Source organism: Eretmochelys imbricata, chromosome 5 (genome assembly GCF_965152235.1).
Source record: "Eretmochelys imbricata isolate rEreImb1 chromosome 5, rEreImb1.hap1, whole genome shotgun sequence".
Lineage (NCBI taxonomy): Eukaryota > Metazoa > Chordata > Testudines > Cheloniidae > Eretmochelys > Eretmochelys imbricata.
Genome location: NC_135576.1, coordinates 100,417,115 through 100,428,369, shown reverse-complemented (window position 1 = coordinate 100,428,369; position 11,255 = coordinate 100,417,115). Strand labels below are relative to the sequence as shown.

The 11,255-nt window shown below is 42.9% G+C and overlaps 1 long non-coding RNA gene across 1 annotated transcript; it reads left to right on the top strand.

The window, feature by feature from the left end:
- Nucleotides 1-8,936: 8,936 nt before the first annotated feature.
- Nucleotides 8,937-10,224, top strand: LOC144264647 (uncharacterized). The gene is made up of 3 exons (XR_013346087.1): nucleotides 8,937-9,045; nucleotides 9,201-9,453; nucleotides 10,091-10,224. It is a non-coding gene; the product is annotated as an uncharacterized LOC144264647 (long non-coding RNA).
- Nucleotides 10,225-11,255: the final 1,031 nt, after the last annotated feature.

The following is an 11,255-nucleotide window of genomic DNA, read 5'->3' as shown; positions in this document are numbered from 1 at the left end:
AAGGATTCAGCAAGATTCAGAGTGGAACACTCCCAGCTACATAAATGGTGCAGCATCTATTGCTCCTATTGGTCCTTTACCCCTCCCCACAAATAAGATGTCTATACGACAAAAAATAAAGAGACCTGTGGCAGCAAATCTCAGAGCCTGTGTCAACTGACTTGGGTTTGTGGGGCTTGCAGTATGGGGCTAAAACTAGCCTGGGCAGAATAATAAAAGGGCAAAATTATGTACAGCGTAAGAGCACACAGTAAACAAACTTTCCCATAACAAGCTATGTAAGAGCATGCAAAAAACACTAATAGGGGAAGTCTAGCAGGTTTTGATGTTTAGCAGAACTTTTTAAAATGGTAGAAGCCCTTGTCATTGGTTCGACCCTCCTCCCACTCCCCAAAAAAATTTGAGTGAAGAACCAAGAAAAACGTGGATAGCTCAGTTGTGTCCTTTGGGGCTCCCTGTCGCACCTGTCATTCCTCATAGCACCACTCTTCCGGCAAGGAATCCTACATCTCCCTGTGACTTTGGCTCATCAAGCCAATGCATAATGAAAGGGAGTGTTTTCCACATCATTCCCTGGGAATTTCTGGTCAAACATAGCATGCCCTACTCCGGATTGTTATTATTCTACCTCGATGCAAATAGGAAAAGTTTCTAAAATATAACTGTGTGCAATCTGTAGAATTGTCTTTTTAAATTGATCCAACAAAAACATGCTTTGGAATGATTTTTGCCATCAATATTGCCTCAGAATTTTCCATTTGCTACAGAACTGACTGGGGAGCTGCAGGAATTGTGAGGCCCTGGTACAGTTAGGACCTGTGTGTCACCAGCATACAAATGGTCCTCATGAAGATGAGTAGGGGGTTAAGTGAAATTCCCACTCTTACACATGGTGAATGCTACTGAGTCTGCAAACACACTGAAGTAAGCAAACGGTAACACTAATTCACGTAACTAGGATATCTTCACTGCCAGGAGCTCTAGAAACCGGTTTTTTCTTTTAAATAAAAGCTTTGCTTCTGGTTACTAGAGAGAAATTTCTACACTTCAAAGACAAAGACCTTTCTACACTTCAACACTGAAGAGCATTCTCCCTGCTGATTAGTCCTGCTAGACTTAGGTTACAGGGTTATTGCTTACTCATCCTAATGTATATTAAATGACACTTTAGGGATTCTTTTTAACCTTAGCCTGTTTCGGGGGAAACTGCTTGCTTGCTGTACTGCAGATGAGTTTGGCTGACATAATTCTGGTTTGACTAATGTCTGTCAAATAAAAATAAAGCTTTAGTTTCCTTTAGAGGAGCTGGTTACTGAAGCCAGACTCAGCTGTACTTTACAAGCATTTGCTCTGTTTACATAAAGCTGTTCTTGGCAGTTGGCCTGTATTTCGTGAGATGCTGTTTATAATAAGGGTGTTTCACACAGTAAGTTAAGGGTGCGCCTACACTGGCTATATTCTGAAATTTTCCCACCACTGCTCTGGCATTAGTGCCGCTCCACCAATAGCGAAACAGCTCATGTTGAGCAGCTGCTGGCGTTTTCATCATGTCATCGGCAGCTGTTCAAAGTAAATATAGATCACTGAAGGTTAAAAATCTGGTAGCCTGTCTACTTAGCACTGCCATCATTGTTAGTGTGGGTGATAGGGCAGCTTTGAGAGAATTTTAGAAAACTGCTCATATACCTTAGTTGGTGGAAGAAGGGGGGATGCAGATTCACGGGTTCAAAGGTTAACATGCATAGTGCACAGGTTGTTTGATAGAAATGGTCAATACTGCTTCTTAATAAAGCAACTCCCTTTCTGTGTAAGTGGTCTTCAGAAGTGAAATAGAAGATTTCTACAAGATCAACAAAAGTATTCGGTACCAAAAGCCTGGTTAACTTTAACTAAAGGTTATTAATGGTTATTAATTCTTAAAGGTTATTAAAGGTTATTAATTCTTCACTTGCTAAAACAGCTGTGCCGACTTCACAGTGTGTACGCACACTTTTACTTTTTTTAAAGTTCAGAAATTCTCAGTTAAGATTGTTAATGAATATTCTCTAGCATATTTAATTTATAAATCTCCAATCTGCAAATTAGGGACAGATGCCTTAGAAGGGATTTTCCTGTGCAAAGGCAGGGAAACTCATGAGCTGGGACTCAGTTTATCTGGGACTCATAGGGTACATCTACACTACAAAAAAAGACACACAGCAGCAAGTCTCAGAGCCTGGGTCAACCCACCTGGCCTAATGCTATCGTGCTAAAAATAGCAGTGTACACATTCAGGCTGGCTCCCAGGCTCTGAGACCCCTCAAAGGGAATGGGTCTCAGAATCTTGTGAAGAATTATTTAAAGGAAGGAGAGATATGTCAGTGAGAGTCAAATGAGAAGAAGAACTTAGAGAGGATAAAATATTCCATAATTCTAGATTCCGATAATTAAAATACCAAGAACACCATAGCCTATTGCTAGACTTTATGAAGCTGAACAATTGACGTTCACCTACAAGGAGCAGCCAAATACATTTATGTATAGCTGGGTGGGAGTGACCCCATTTTTTCTTTCAGTTCCTATTGCACAAGGGCCTATCATTGAAACTCGCTTTACTCCCTTTAAGATCTGTGGCAGGTGCTCTGCAGAAAGTCATCTTTTCTGTATCTACCAGATATATATTACATTTTAATTTGCAAACCGTCAGTCCTATGATTCTTGTGTGCAGTTAAGAGGACACATCAAGTAATGCTTTGGCTACACCTTAGGAACAGTGGAAGGAGAGAAAAGGGCATACACACCTGCCATAGTCTTGCCTCTTGGTAGCTCATGCAGTTGGATTTTGGTGCAGGGGCAATTATACCTCTATGGGCATACTGCCTACAGTGTGTCTGCATGGCTATGGTCGTCTAAGGCCATGCTTAACTTGAGACTGTGAATTTAGCACAGCACTGCGAAACCCTATTTCTCATCCATTAAGTATCCCCAAACCCTGAGCATCGTTTTTGTCATTCATCACCAGCTAACTTCAGTTAACAAGCTAGCTGCACCACTGTCCACTCTGAGTGCATCTGCAAAGGCAACGAGCCTCCAGCCATCACCTCCTTTGGAGTGGAATTACGTGATTCTCCCACTAAGGGCTTGTCTACACAGACAGCGCTGCAGCTGCATCACTGTAGTACTTTAGTGAAGACGCTATTGCGCCAACCGGAGAGCTTTTCCCGTCGACATAGTTAATCCACCACTGCGGAAGGTGGTGGTAGCTCTGTCTCCCTTCAATATAGTGCAGTCTACACTGGGGGTGAGGTCGGTATAACTACATCACTCAGGGGGGTGGATTTTTCACACACACCCCCGAAAGCGACATAGTTATATCGATGTAAATTGGTAGTGTGGATCTGGCCTCAGACTAGGACCTGGGTTACAGACCTGTGTGTTAACTGTGATTATCTCAGCAGGCTCTAGTTACATTCAGTATCCACAGCTCAGCTGTGAGCAGTTATTAATTCTCTCACCCAGGATAAATAAAATGTAGAGGAAAGGAAATGCTCATCTCTCCCTGGTGTGAGCATTATGAAGGAACTATGAGGAAAAGGAAATATTCCCTCCATTCACATTTTCTTCCCTGCTCTTTTTTGTGTTTATAGTGAATTGCTAAAACCTGGGATAAGAAACTACCTGGGATAAGAATATTCATTGAGGTTTGTTCAAAGTGTCTACAGTAATTAGGAAACATTTCTGTGCACTACTGCCATATAATCATGTTCTCTACTCAGGTAAAAGGTCAGGGGTGGGAAGCCAAACAGCCATTACTTAGCATTTTTAAATGTCAGGAAATGCAAAGCTATTGATAATTCTCCAAAAGAAAACGTTAATAAAAATGTTTTCATCCACCCGGACAAAGCTGCTAGCTGAGATGAAAATCACCCAGCACCAACACAGAGTGAAAGTCTCCCAAAGCAGGTGTTAACTGGAGAGGGGTGGGGAGGAGACAATACACAAATCACACACTAGCCGTTTTCAGGATTCTGTATGTAGGTCAGACGTTCACTGGCCTTGGCCTGCAAACACTGAGAAGCCTGGAACGGCTCTCCCTGGCACAAGAAGCAATGCAAACCTCCACACATCCCCTCTCACAGCACATAACAGACTATGACAATCAGAGCTTTGCATTCCACAGGGTAGGACAAAATACAGCATATAATTAAATGTTCATTCATAACATTCACAAGTCAAGATCTTACCAATACAAAACTGTTTTTCTTCAAAAGGTTTAAGATAAGTTGGTAGCAATAAATGCAGTCAGGACAGTGTGTTAAGCTCATTAAAGCAACTCTGGCAATTGCTTACGGACGTACTGTCAAAGAATTTTAAGTCCAATCCTGGGTAAATAGAGACATTTAGCACCAACGAGCCTGGACCTTGAACTTTAGGTGAAGCTTGGTATAAAACGGCATATTGCTGAGAAGGGTTATGGGTTAGAGATGCTGCAGTTGGTGCCCCCTTTATGACAGCAGCTTCTCAAAAGAAGCCTACAGCTGTAATCCATCTGATCAGGAAGTTAGGCCACAGAAAAGGAGTCCTGAGAAGCTACTAAAAGCAGTGGCAGATGCATCCATTCTGGTAAAGAGGTGACATATTTCCTTTAAACCTAATACTGCATGACAGTCACAAAGTTAATTTAACAGAACAGCTCTTCCTGGTGACTAATCTCTGTGGGCTTGAAAATGTCCAGCAGCTTCTTGCCAAAGGATCAATCTACCTGGCCAGGTGAGAAGTACTCACTCCATCACCACTCCTAAGGTAACATCCATTAAAGCCAGGTCTCTTTAGTTTACTTCTTCACTTCCTCAGCACCAAGTCATCTTTATCCTCATCCCGCAGCCCCATCAGTTCTGCTCCCCACCAGATAAAATAAATTCTGTTCGCTCTCTCCAACATACACGCCGGCACTCTCCCCATTAATACATTCTGGGATCTAATCTCTCCACCAAATCAACAAACTCTAGGTTCTCTCATGTCATGCAGCAGCGATAAAGGATATCACAAAGAGTCGCTTTCTTCCAGCGCTGAACGTGGAACTATTGGAATCAGAGTGACAGCATTAACCCTAAAGCTGCTGTCTCCCTGCTTCACTGCAGAGCTCCTGCCCAGAATCTCCCCAAGCCTCACTCTGCACCTTACCCCTCGCCTGGCTTCCTGATACACATTTAAAGAAGCAGTGCACCTCCTCACACTCCACTGCCACCATTACTGAATACTGGGCTCCATTATCCCCCAAACAAATGAACATGGGCCCTCTCACCTCTTTGCAGCCTGCTCTTAGGTTACCACTCTCCTGGATACAGAGGAGACCCTCAGTGTTCCAGCACCTCTTCTCCACATGGACTTCTTTACGCACTGCTCCCCATCCTGTACAAGAAAAGCAATGCCTATGCTGCTCTCCCTCTCCTCCCTTTCCTTAAAACACTGGTGCAGCTTTTCCCCCTTCCCAAACAAGAGGAAGTGGCTCAGAGACCATGAAATTCAGGCCTTCCCCCACCCCACCAAGTAAGGAGCCAGCAGCTCCCTAGCCCCATCTACTCAGGTAAAATTTCTACTCATCCTGGACAAGTGGGTTTTTCAAGCCCTTCCCGTGGAGCAACTGTTCTAGCGTCACAGCCTCTATAACGCATGTGTAGACATTCCTGTGCGGGGGGGATGGGGGGGGCCTCCACAAGTGCATCGAGTCTTAATTGAAGAGCCTGTTTGCTCCCACACAGCACTTTCAAAACTGCCTTCAGTGAATGAGCACATGACAAGTTACAGTGCCTCACTCAGTGTTTCGACCCAGAGCTGACACAGGCTACCAGGAGACTGTCTGCAGCTCAGGACAGCTAGGAGACTGAAGCTGTATTTTCAATACTTTACGTTTAGTGGGTCACTAAAAAGTTGGCAATTTCCTGCAAGCTGCACCGCCTCAGCCTCACATATGGGTGACGTTATCACTGTGCATGGTTACAGGGACAAACAGAATGGACCCAGATAAGGCAGGTAGGACGCAGCGTGCAATAATGCACTTGGCTTTCCATTTAGGAGAGTGCGAGGTTACTCTCTAGCAGCTGGCCACACAGAGGGTAAAGGAACTTGCTTCTAATGCCAGCTGTGGAATTTCCCACTTAGCTCAAGTGGTAAAGGCCTGTGTTTTGGAAGGCAGCGGCCACGCTCAGGTCTAGCTCAGGCTCTCCCCCTCTCTCCAAGAGGGATTTACATAGCAATTGTATCAGTTGTCCGAAGCATGCTGATCTTTCTTAGGGTTGATGCCTGCATTCTTTTCAATAGCTGTAGCGCTATTAACCCCTTGGTACTGTCTAAATTAGCAACACACCCTCCACTACTGTACACATGAGAATACACTGCATCACTGCATAATTACTTTGCCTCTGAGAAATCAGATGTTTAAATTCAGCACAGGGCTGTGGGAACCCTCTACCTTCCCACTCCCTACACACCCCAAGTGTTTAAATCCCCCTCGGGATTGTGCCTGTCCCACTGCTTTTACCTATCATACTTCTCCACTACTGTTGTCAAAAACCGAGCAGCAGTACACGGACAATGATAGCAGTGTTCTGCTTCCCGAAGAAGTTTCAGCACAGAAACAATAGAGGCACAGGTGCAGTCCTTTGTTGCTGCTATTTGGAGACAGGTAGAGCAGTTTTTTATAAATTCCAATGTACCCTTTTCAATTCTAATTAGCGGCGCCAACTTTCTAATCGCACAAAACCAAACACCCTTGCCCCGCCCCCTGTGCTGCCCTGAGGCCACTCCCTCCATCGCTCGCTGTCCCCTACCCACACTCACTTGTTCATTTTCACTGGGTTGAGGCAGGGGATTGAGGTGTGGGAGGGGGTGAGGGCTCTGACTGGGGGTGTAGGCTCCAGGGTGGGGCCAGAAATGAAGGGTTCAGGGTTCGGGAGGGGACTCCAGGCTGGGGCAGGGGGCTCAGGGCTGGGGCAGAGTGTTGGGGTGCGGGAGGGGGTTCGGACGGCAACTTATCTCAGGCAACTTCTGGAAGCAGCCGGCATGTCCAGCTCCTCAGTGGAGGGGCTAGGGGGCTCAGCATGCTGCCCCCGCAGCTCCCATTGACCATGGTTCCCAGCTAATGGGAGCTGCGGAGTCGGTGCTCGGGGCAGGGGTAGCACGCGGAAGCCCCATAGCTGGCCACCCTATGTCTAGGTACTGGAGGGACATGCCTGCAGCTTCCCAGGAGCTGCGCAGAGCCAGGCAGGGAGCCTGCCAGCCCTGTGCCATCTGGACTTTTAACAGCCCGGTTAGCAGTGCTGACCAGAGCTGCCAGGGTCCCTTTTTGACTGGGTGTTCCGGTCAAAACCCGGACACCTGGCAACCCTAATTCTAATACAGAACTAAACTGACAACAACAAGCTGAGAGCAACACAGTAGGTTCATGAACTAATTTTTCATCTCTAAGCCCTAGATTAGAGCTCTGGGTTACATGACTGTTGTGAAAGAGTTTCCTAGCCCCTAGTATGGTGTGTACTGTTTCTTTATAGCTGTCACAGGAAGCCAGGCAGGAAAAGGACTGGGAAAAGCTCTAGGCATTTTAAAAGAGAGTGTTTGCAATTGTTAAATTATATTATTTTTGTAGCCTGCGTTTTACAACAGTTTTGAAATGCTCCAGTTTTTCAGTGGTATTTAAAGATTCTCAGTCCCAGTCTGCCTCCTGAGGCTCAGTCACTGCTGGGAAATACAATGACACTGTACGGCATATTATTAAAGAAGCAGTCCCCACAAAGAGACCAGTCACTTTCACGGAGTGGACAGACTTAAATTGTGCTAGGCATTTATAAAAAAAAGTTATTCCTTTATTGAGAACAAAAATTAATAGTGAGCTAAATACATGCTACCTTCTACTTCAGCTGACACAGAGGTGTTTAATTGTAAGCAAGCAGTATCACTGGCATTTGCAGTACCACCGGTCTACAGCACAGCAGCTCTCTTTTTAACAAGCAGTCAGCATTCAAGTGCCAGAAAACTAGACTTTCATGCAAACTGCGTACGGGCCAAGGCTACAGCTCTATGCTGACATGAGCAAACAGACGTTATCTGGACGGCTCACTATGTATCTCACTGCGCATTCCAAGCTATCATCAGATACCTATTTTCTAACTGAAGTTTAGATCTAAAGGTCACATTCCAGTACACTGAAATACTGGACCAAACCCAATCCAGGTAACTGCTACCAAAACCCCACACATCAATAAAGGACCCATAATGTGACTAATTAACCATCTTTGATTTGTTTTTTCCCCCATTCAATATTTAGCTACAAAAACATTAAAAGAAAATCAGCAAAATAAAGTATTTCTGTGCTAATCATAGTACGATACAAACTCCTGGTAACATATATGCTCCACTAAAGTACTGTGGAAAACCCTAGAGATATATGATAAATTAGTGGGGGGGGTTTCTTTCAAAAGAATGCTCCCAGAGTTGTATTTGTTTACAACTGTGAAGCAATAAAATCTGCTATGTGATTTATTATTGGTTTCTCTGTATGGGCTGCCTAGTAGGCAGGCAATTTTGTATTGTGTACAATATTAAAAATAAATAGGATATTTTTAGTTATAAGGGAGGTTGGCTTCACTGACAGTCACATTGCCCACAGGACAAAATAAGCCAGTAATCTCTCTTACCAAACTATTCAGGATGCCTGAGCAGAAGAATATTTTCTTTGCTGTGCTTATTCCAGGCTAAAAAGCTAGCTCCCCGAAAAGCTAACAGCCCTTCTCACTCCTCCATAGTAACAGCTTGCTACAGAGAAACCCAGTCCAAGAACGGTCCAGGACAGGAGCAGGAAGTGAACTCATAAAGGAAGCAGCAGCAGTGCTCTCTGTCCACTTACTGGAGGAACCAGGGATAAGAAAATTCCAGACTCATTAGCACCTTGCCCCCTTTCCTTCTCACCAAAGCAGTTTGGAATGAAACAGGGGAACGTCTTTGATCCACTCCAACCCCAAACAGAAACAAAGTTTGGAAAATGTTTGGATACTAAGCCACTGAACCAAGGTTGGTAACACTGGGTAGGGTGATTTAGGAGGATTCTGTATTGCATCTGGCCCTCTGTTCCCATATAGGGGTTCAGTTTTTAGTGCCACTGACTCTTAGCTGGCTTTCTGCCTCTTAATGAGGGTTTTTATTTTGTCTGTTTGTTTTTATGTTAGAGATTCTCTGGCTTTAAAGGCTCTGCGACAGGGAGGAGCAAGTGCATTGATTGGCAGCACTCATCGCTTTCACTTCTGTTGCTATTGTCAAGGAAGCACAAGCATTACTGAGAGCTAGCTGTATTTTCCACGAGCTCCAGTTACAGAGTGTGATAGAGTCAGTGCCAAAAGCAGGTATCACAAGGAATTTGTTACACTTCTGTGAATTTTCCCTGGGAGGGGAGGAAAGGAAGAGAGGCAAAAACGTTACAAGGTAATAACACCAAGCTGGATTTAAAACTTCTGTGGCTAGCTATTTTCCTCTTAATTTAAGATTTTTCCTTAACATATTTCTTTCTTTTAATGCTTGTATAGCTTTGGAAATGTAACAAGCACTGAAAGAAAGTATTGATTTGCACCTATCTACATATTGCACTGGGATTATTCTCACTTTTCCTTCTAATAAAATGGCAAGACAAAAATAAGTTATAATGCCCTTCCTTTATAAACCAAATCAATAGTTTTAATAAAAATTTCTATTGATTCCTTTATTAATCATTTTAGCTCTATTTCTAAAATTCCTATGGCTGCACTACAGTTCAAGGCCATTCAGCATTCTTCTCAAGAGTGCAATAGGAAGGAATCATTGGTATTAGTTAACAAGCAGGCAAGTAAGAGTGTAAGTTTCAAAGGCAGTATGGACAAAAATCTTTTACCTTCCATTTTAAGAGAGTACAGGTGTTCTAACATCTGTAGCTACAGATGGTCTGTCCCCTACGTGAGCCAAACCTTTTCCGTCCTCTGTCTATCACTATGCATTATAAACAAGGGATTAGCTAACATGATTACAAAATATTTTAACGCTTTTCTATATTTTACCACCCCAAAAGTGATTTTATTTTATACCTCAGGAATGAAGCCATAAGCTGAGAGTTCTTCGGAATTGTTCCTACACAAGAGACGGATGAACCACAGAACGCGCTGTGTGCAAAGTGCAAAGTACAAAAGCTATTCACCTCTCATGGTAGTTTACATTTGCCAGTGTTTGTTGTATTTCCTCTGCCAAATACAAGAAATACGCAGTAAAATAAAATATGGAGGTGTGGGAAATGTTGATTTATTTTATTTATGTTTATTAAAGATAATGCCAAAGTCATGATTGCGGATATTAATCTTTAACTACACATTTCTGCCACTACAATGCAGATGTTGCTGATTCAAGCCCAGGCAAAAAGAGATGTATTTATTACAGGATGAAAGTTAATTTTTCCTACAGATTGGACCACCAGGATACAAGAAAGGGAAGAGAAAATGAAAGTTGAAACTGTGTTTGTTTTGCCCAAGCTACTAGGTATAGTTTCTCTGAGAGCTTCTGTGCTATTTGTTGTACCTTGATTACAGATATACAGTTTTTAATTTAAGCTATTTTGCCTTACAAACTTTTACTGTTTTAGATCTCACTCCTGTAAAAACTGAGCACATGTAAATGGTTGCAGGAGCTGGGTTTAATTTAATATACAGACTTCTTTGCCATACAGAAAGTAACACTACAGTGCCTAAGCCAACTTTGGTTAATTTCAGGAAGAATAATGCCACTCTGGTGGTATAAAGATATGTACAAGAAGCTTTTAACATATTGTTACTACCATAACGATCCTTTTTCTTAAGTATTTTTATACTTGTTAGCTGAATGTAGCAAAAAGGAATTCCATTAGCAATATCCTTTAAATTATAAATGCTGCTTGTATTCTTGCTACATTGTTCTTCCAATTTTTGAATACAGTATGTTGGCTGCAGTACCAGATGCCTGCAGTACCTTTTTTTTTATTGTTGAATAGGTATGGAATATATACCCATCAAAATTTTTTACGGTACCACCAATGTAGGTCTGTAAATATGACAACATATTTTCCCCAAAATAACTTTAATAGTAAGAACGACATCATTTGTTTCATTTGAGATAAACAGGAAAGTAGAGAGGAGAAAAAAAATTCAAAAAGTCACTCAACAAGTCCTGCTTTGGAGAAGGAAATACGGAGCATATTTAATACTTGTGAGTACTCAGTCTACTGCCTG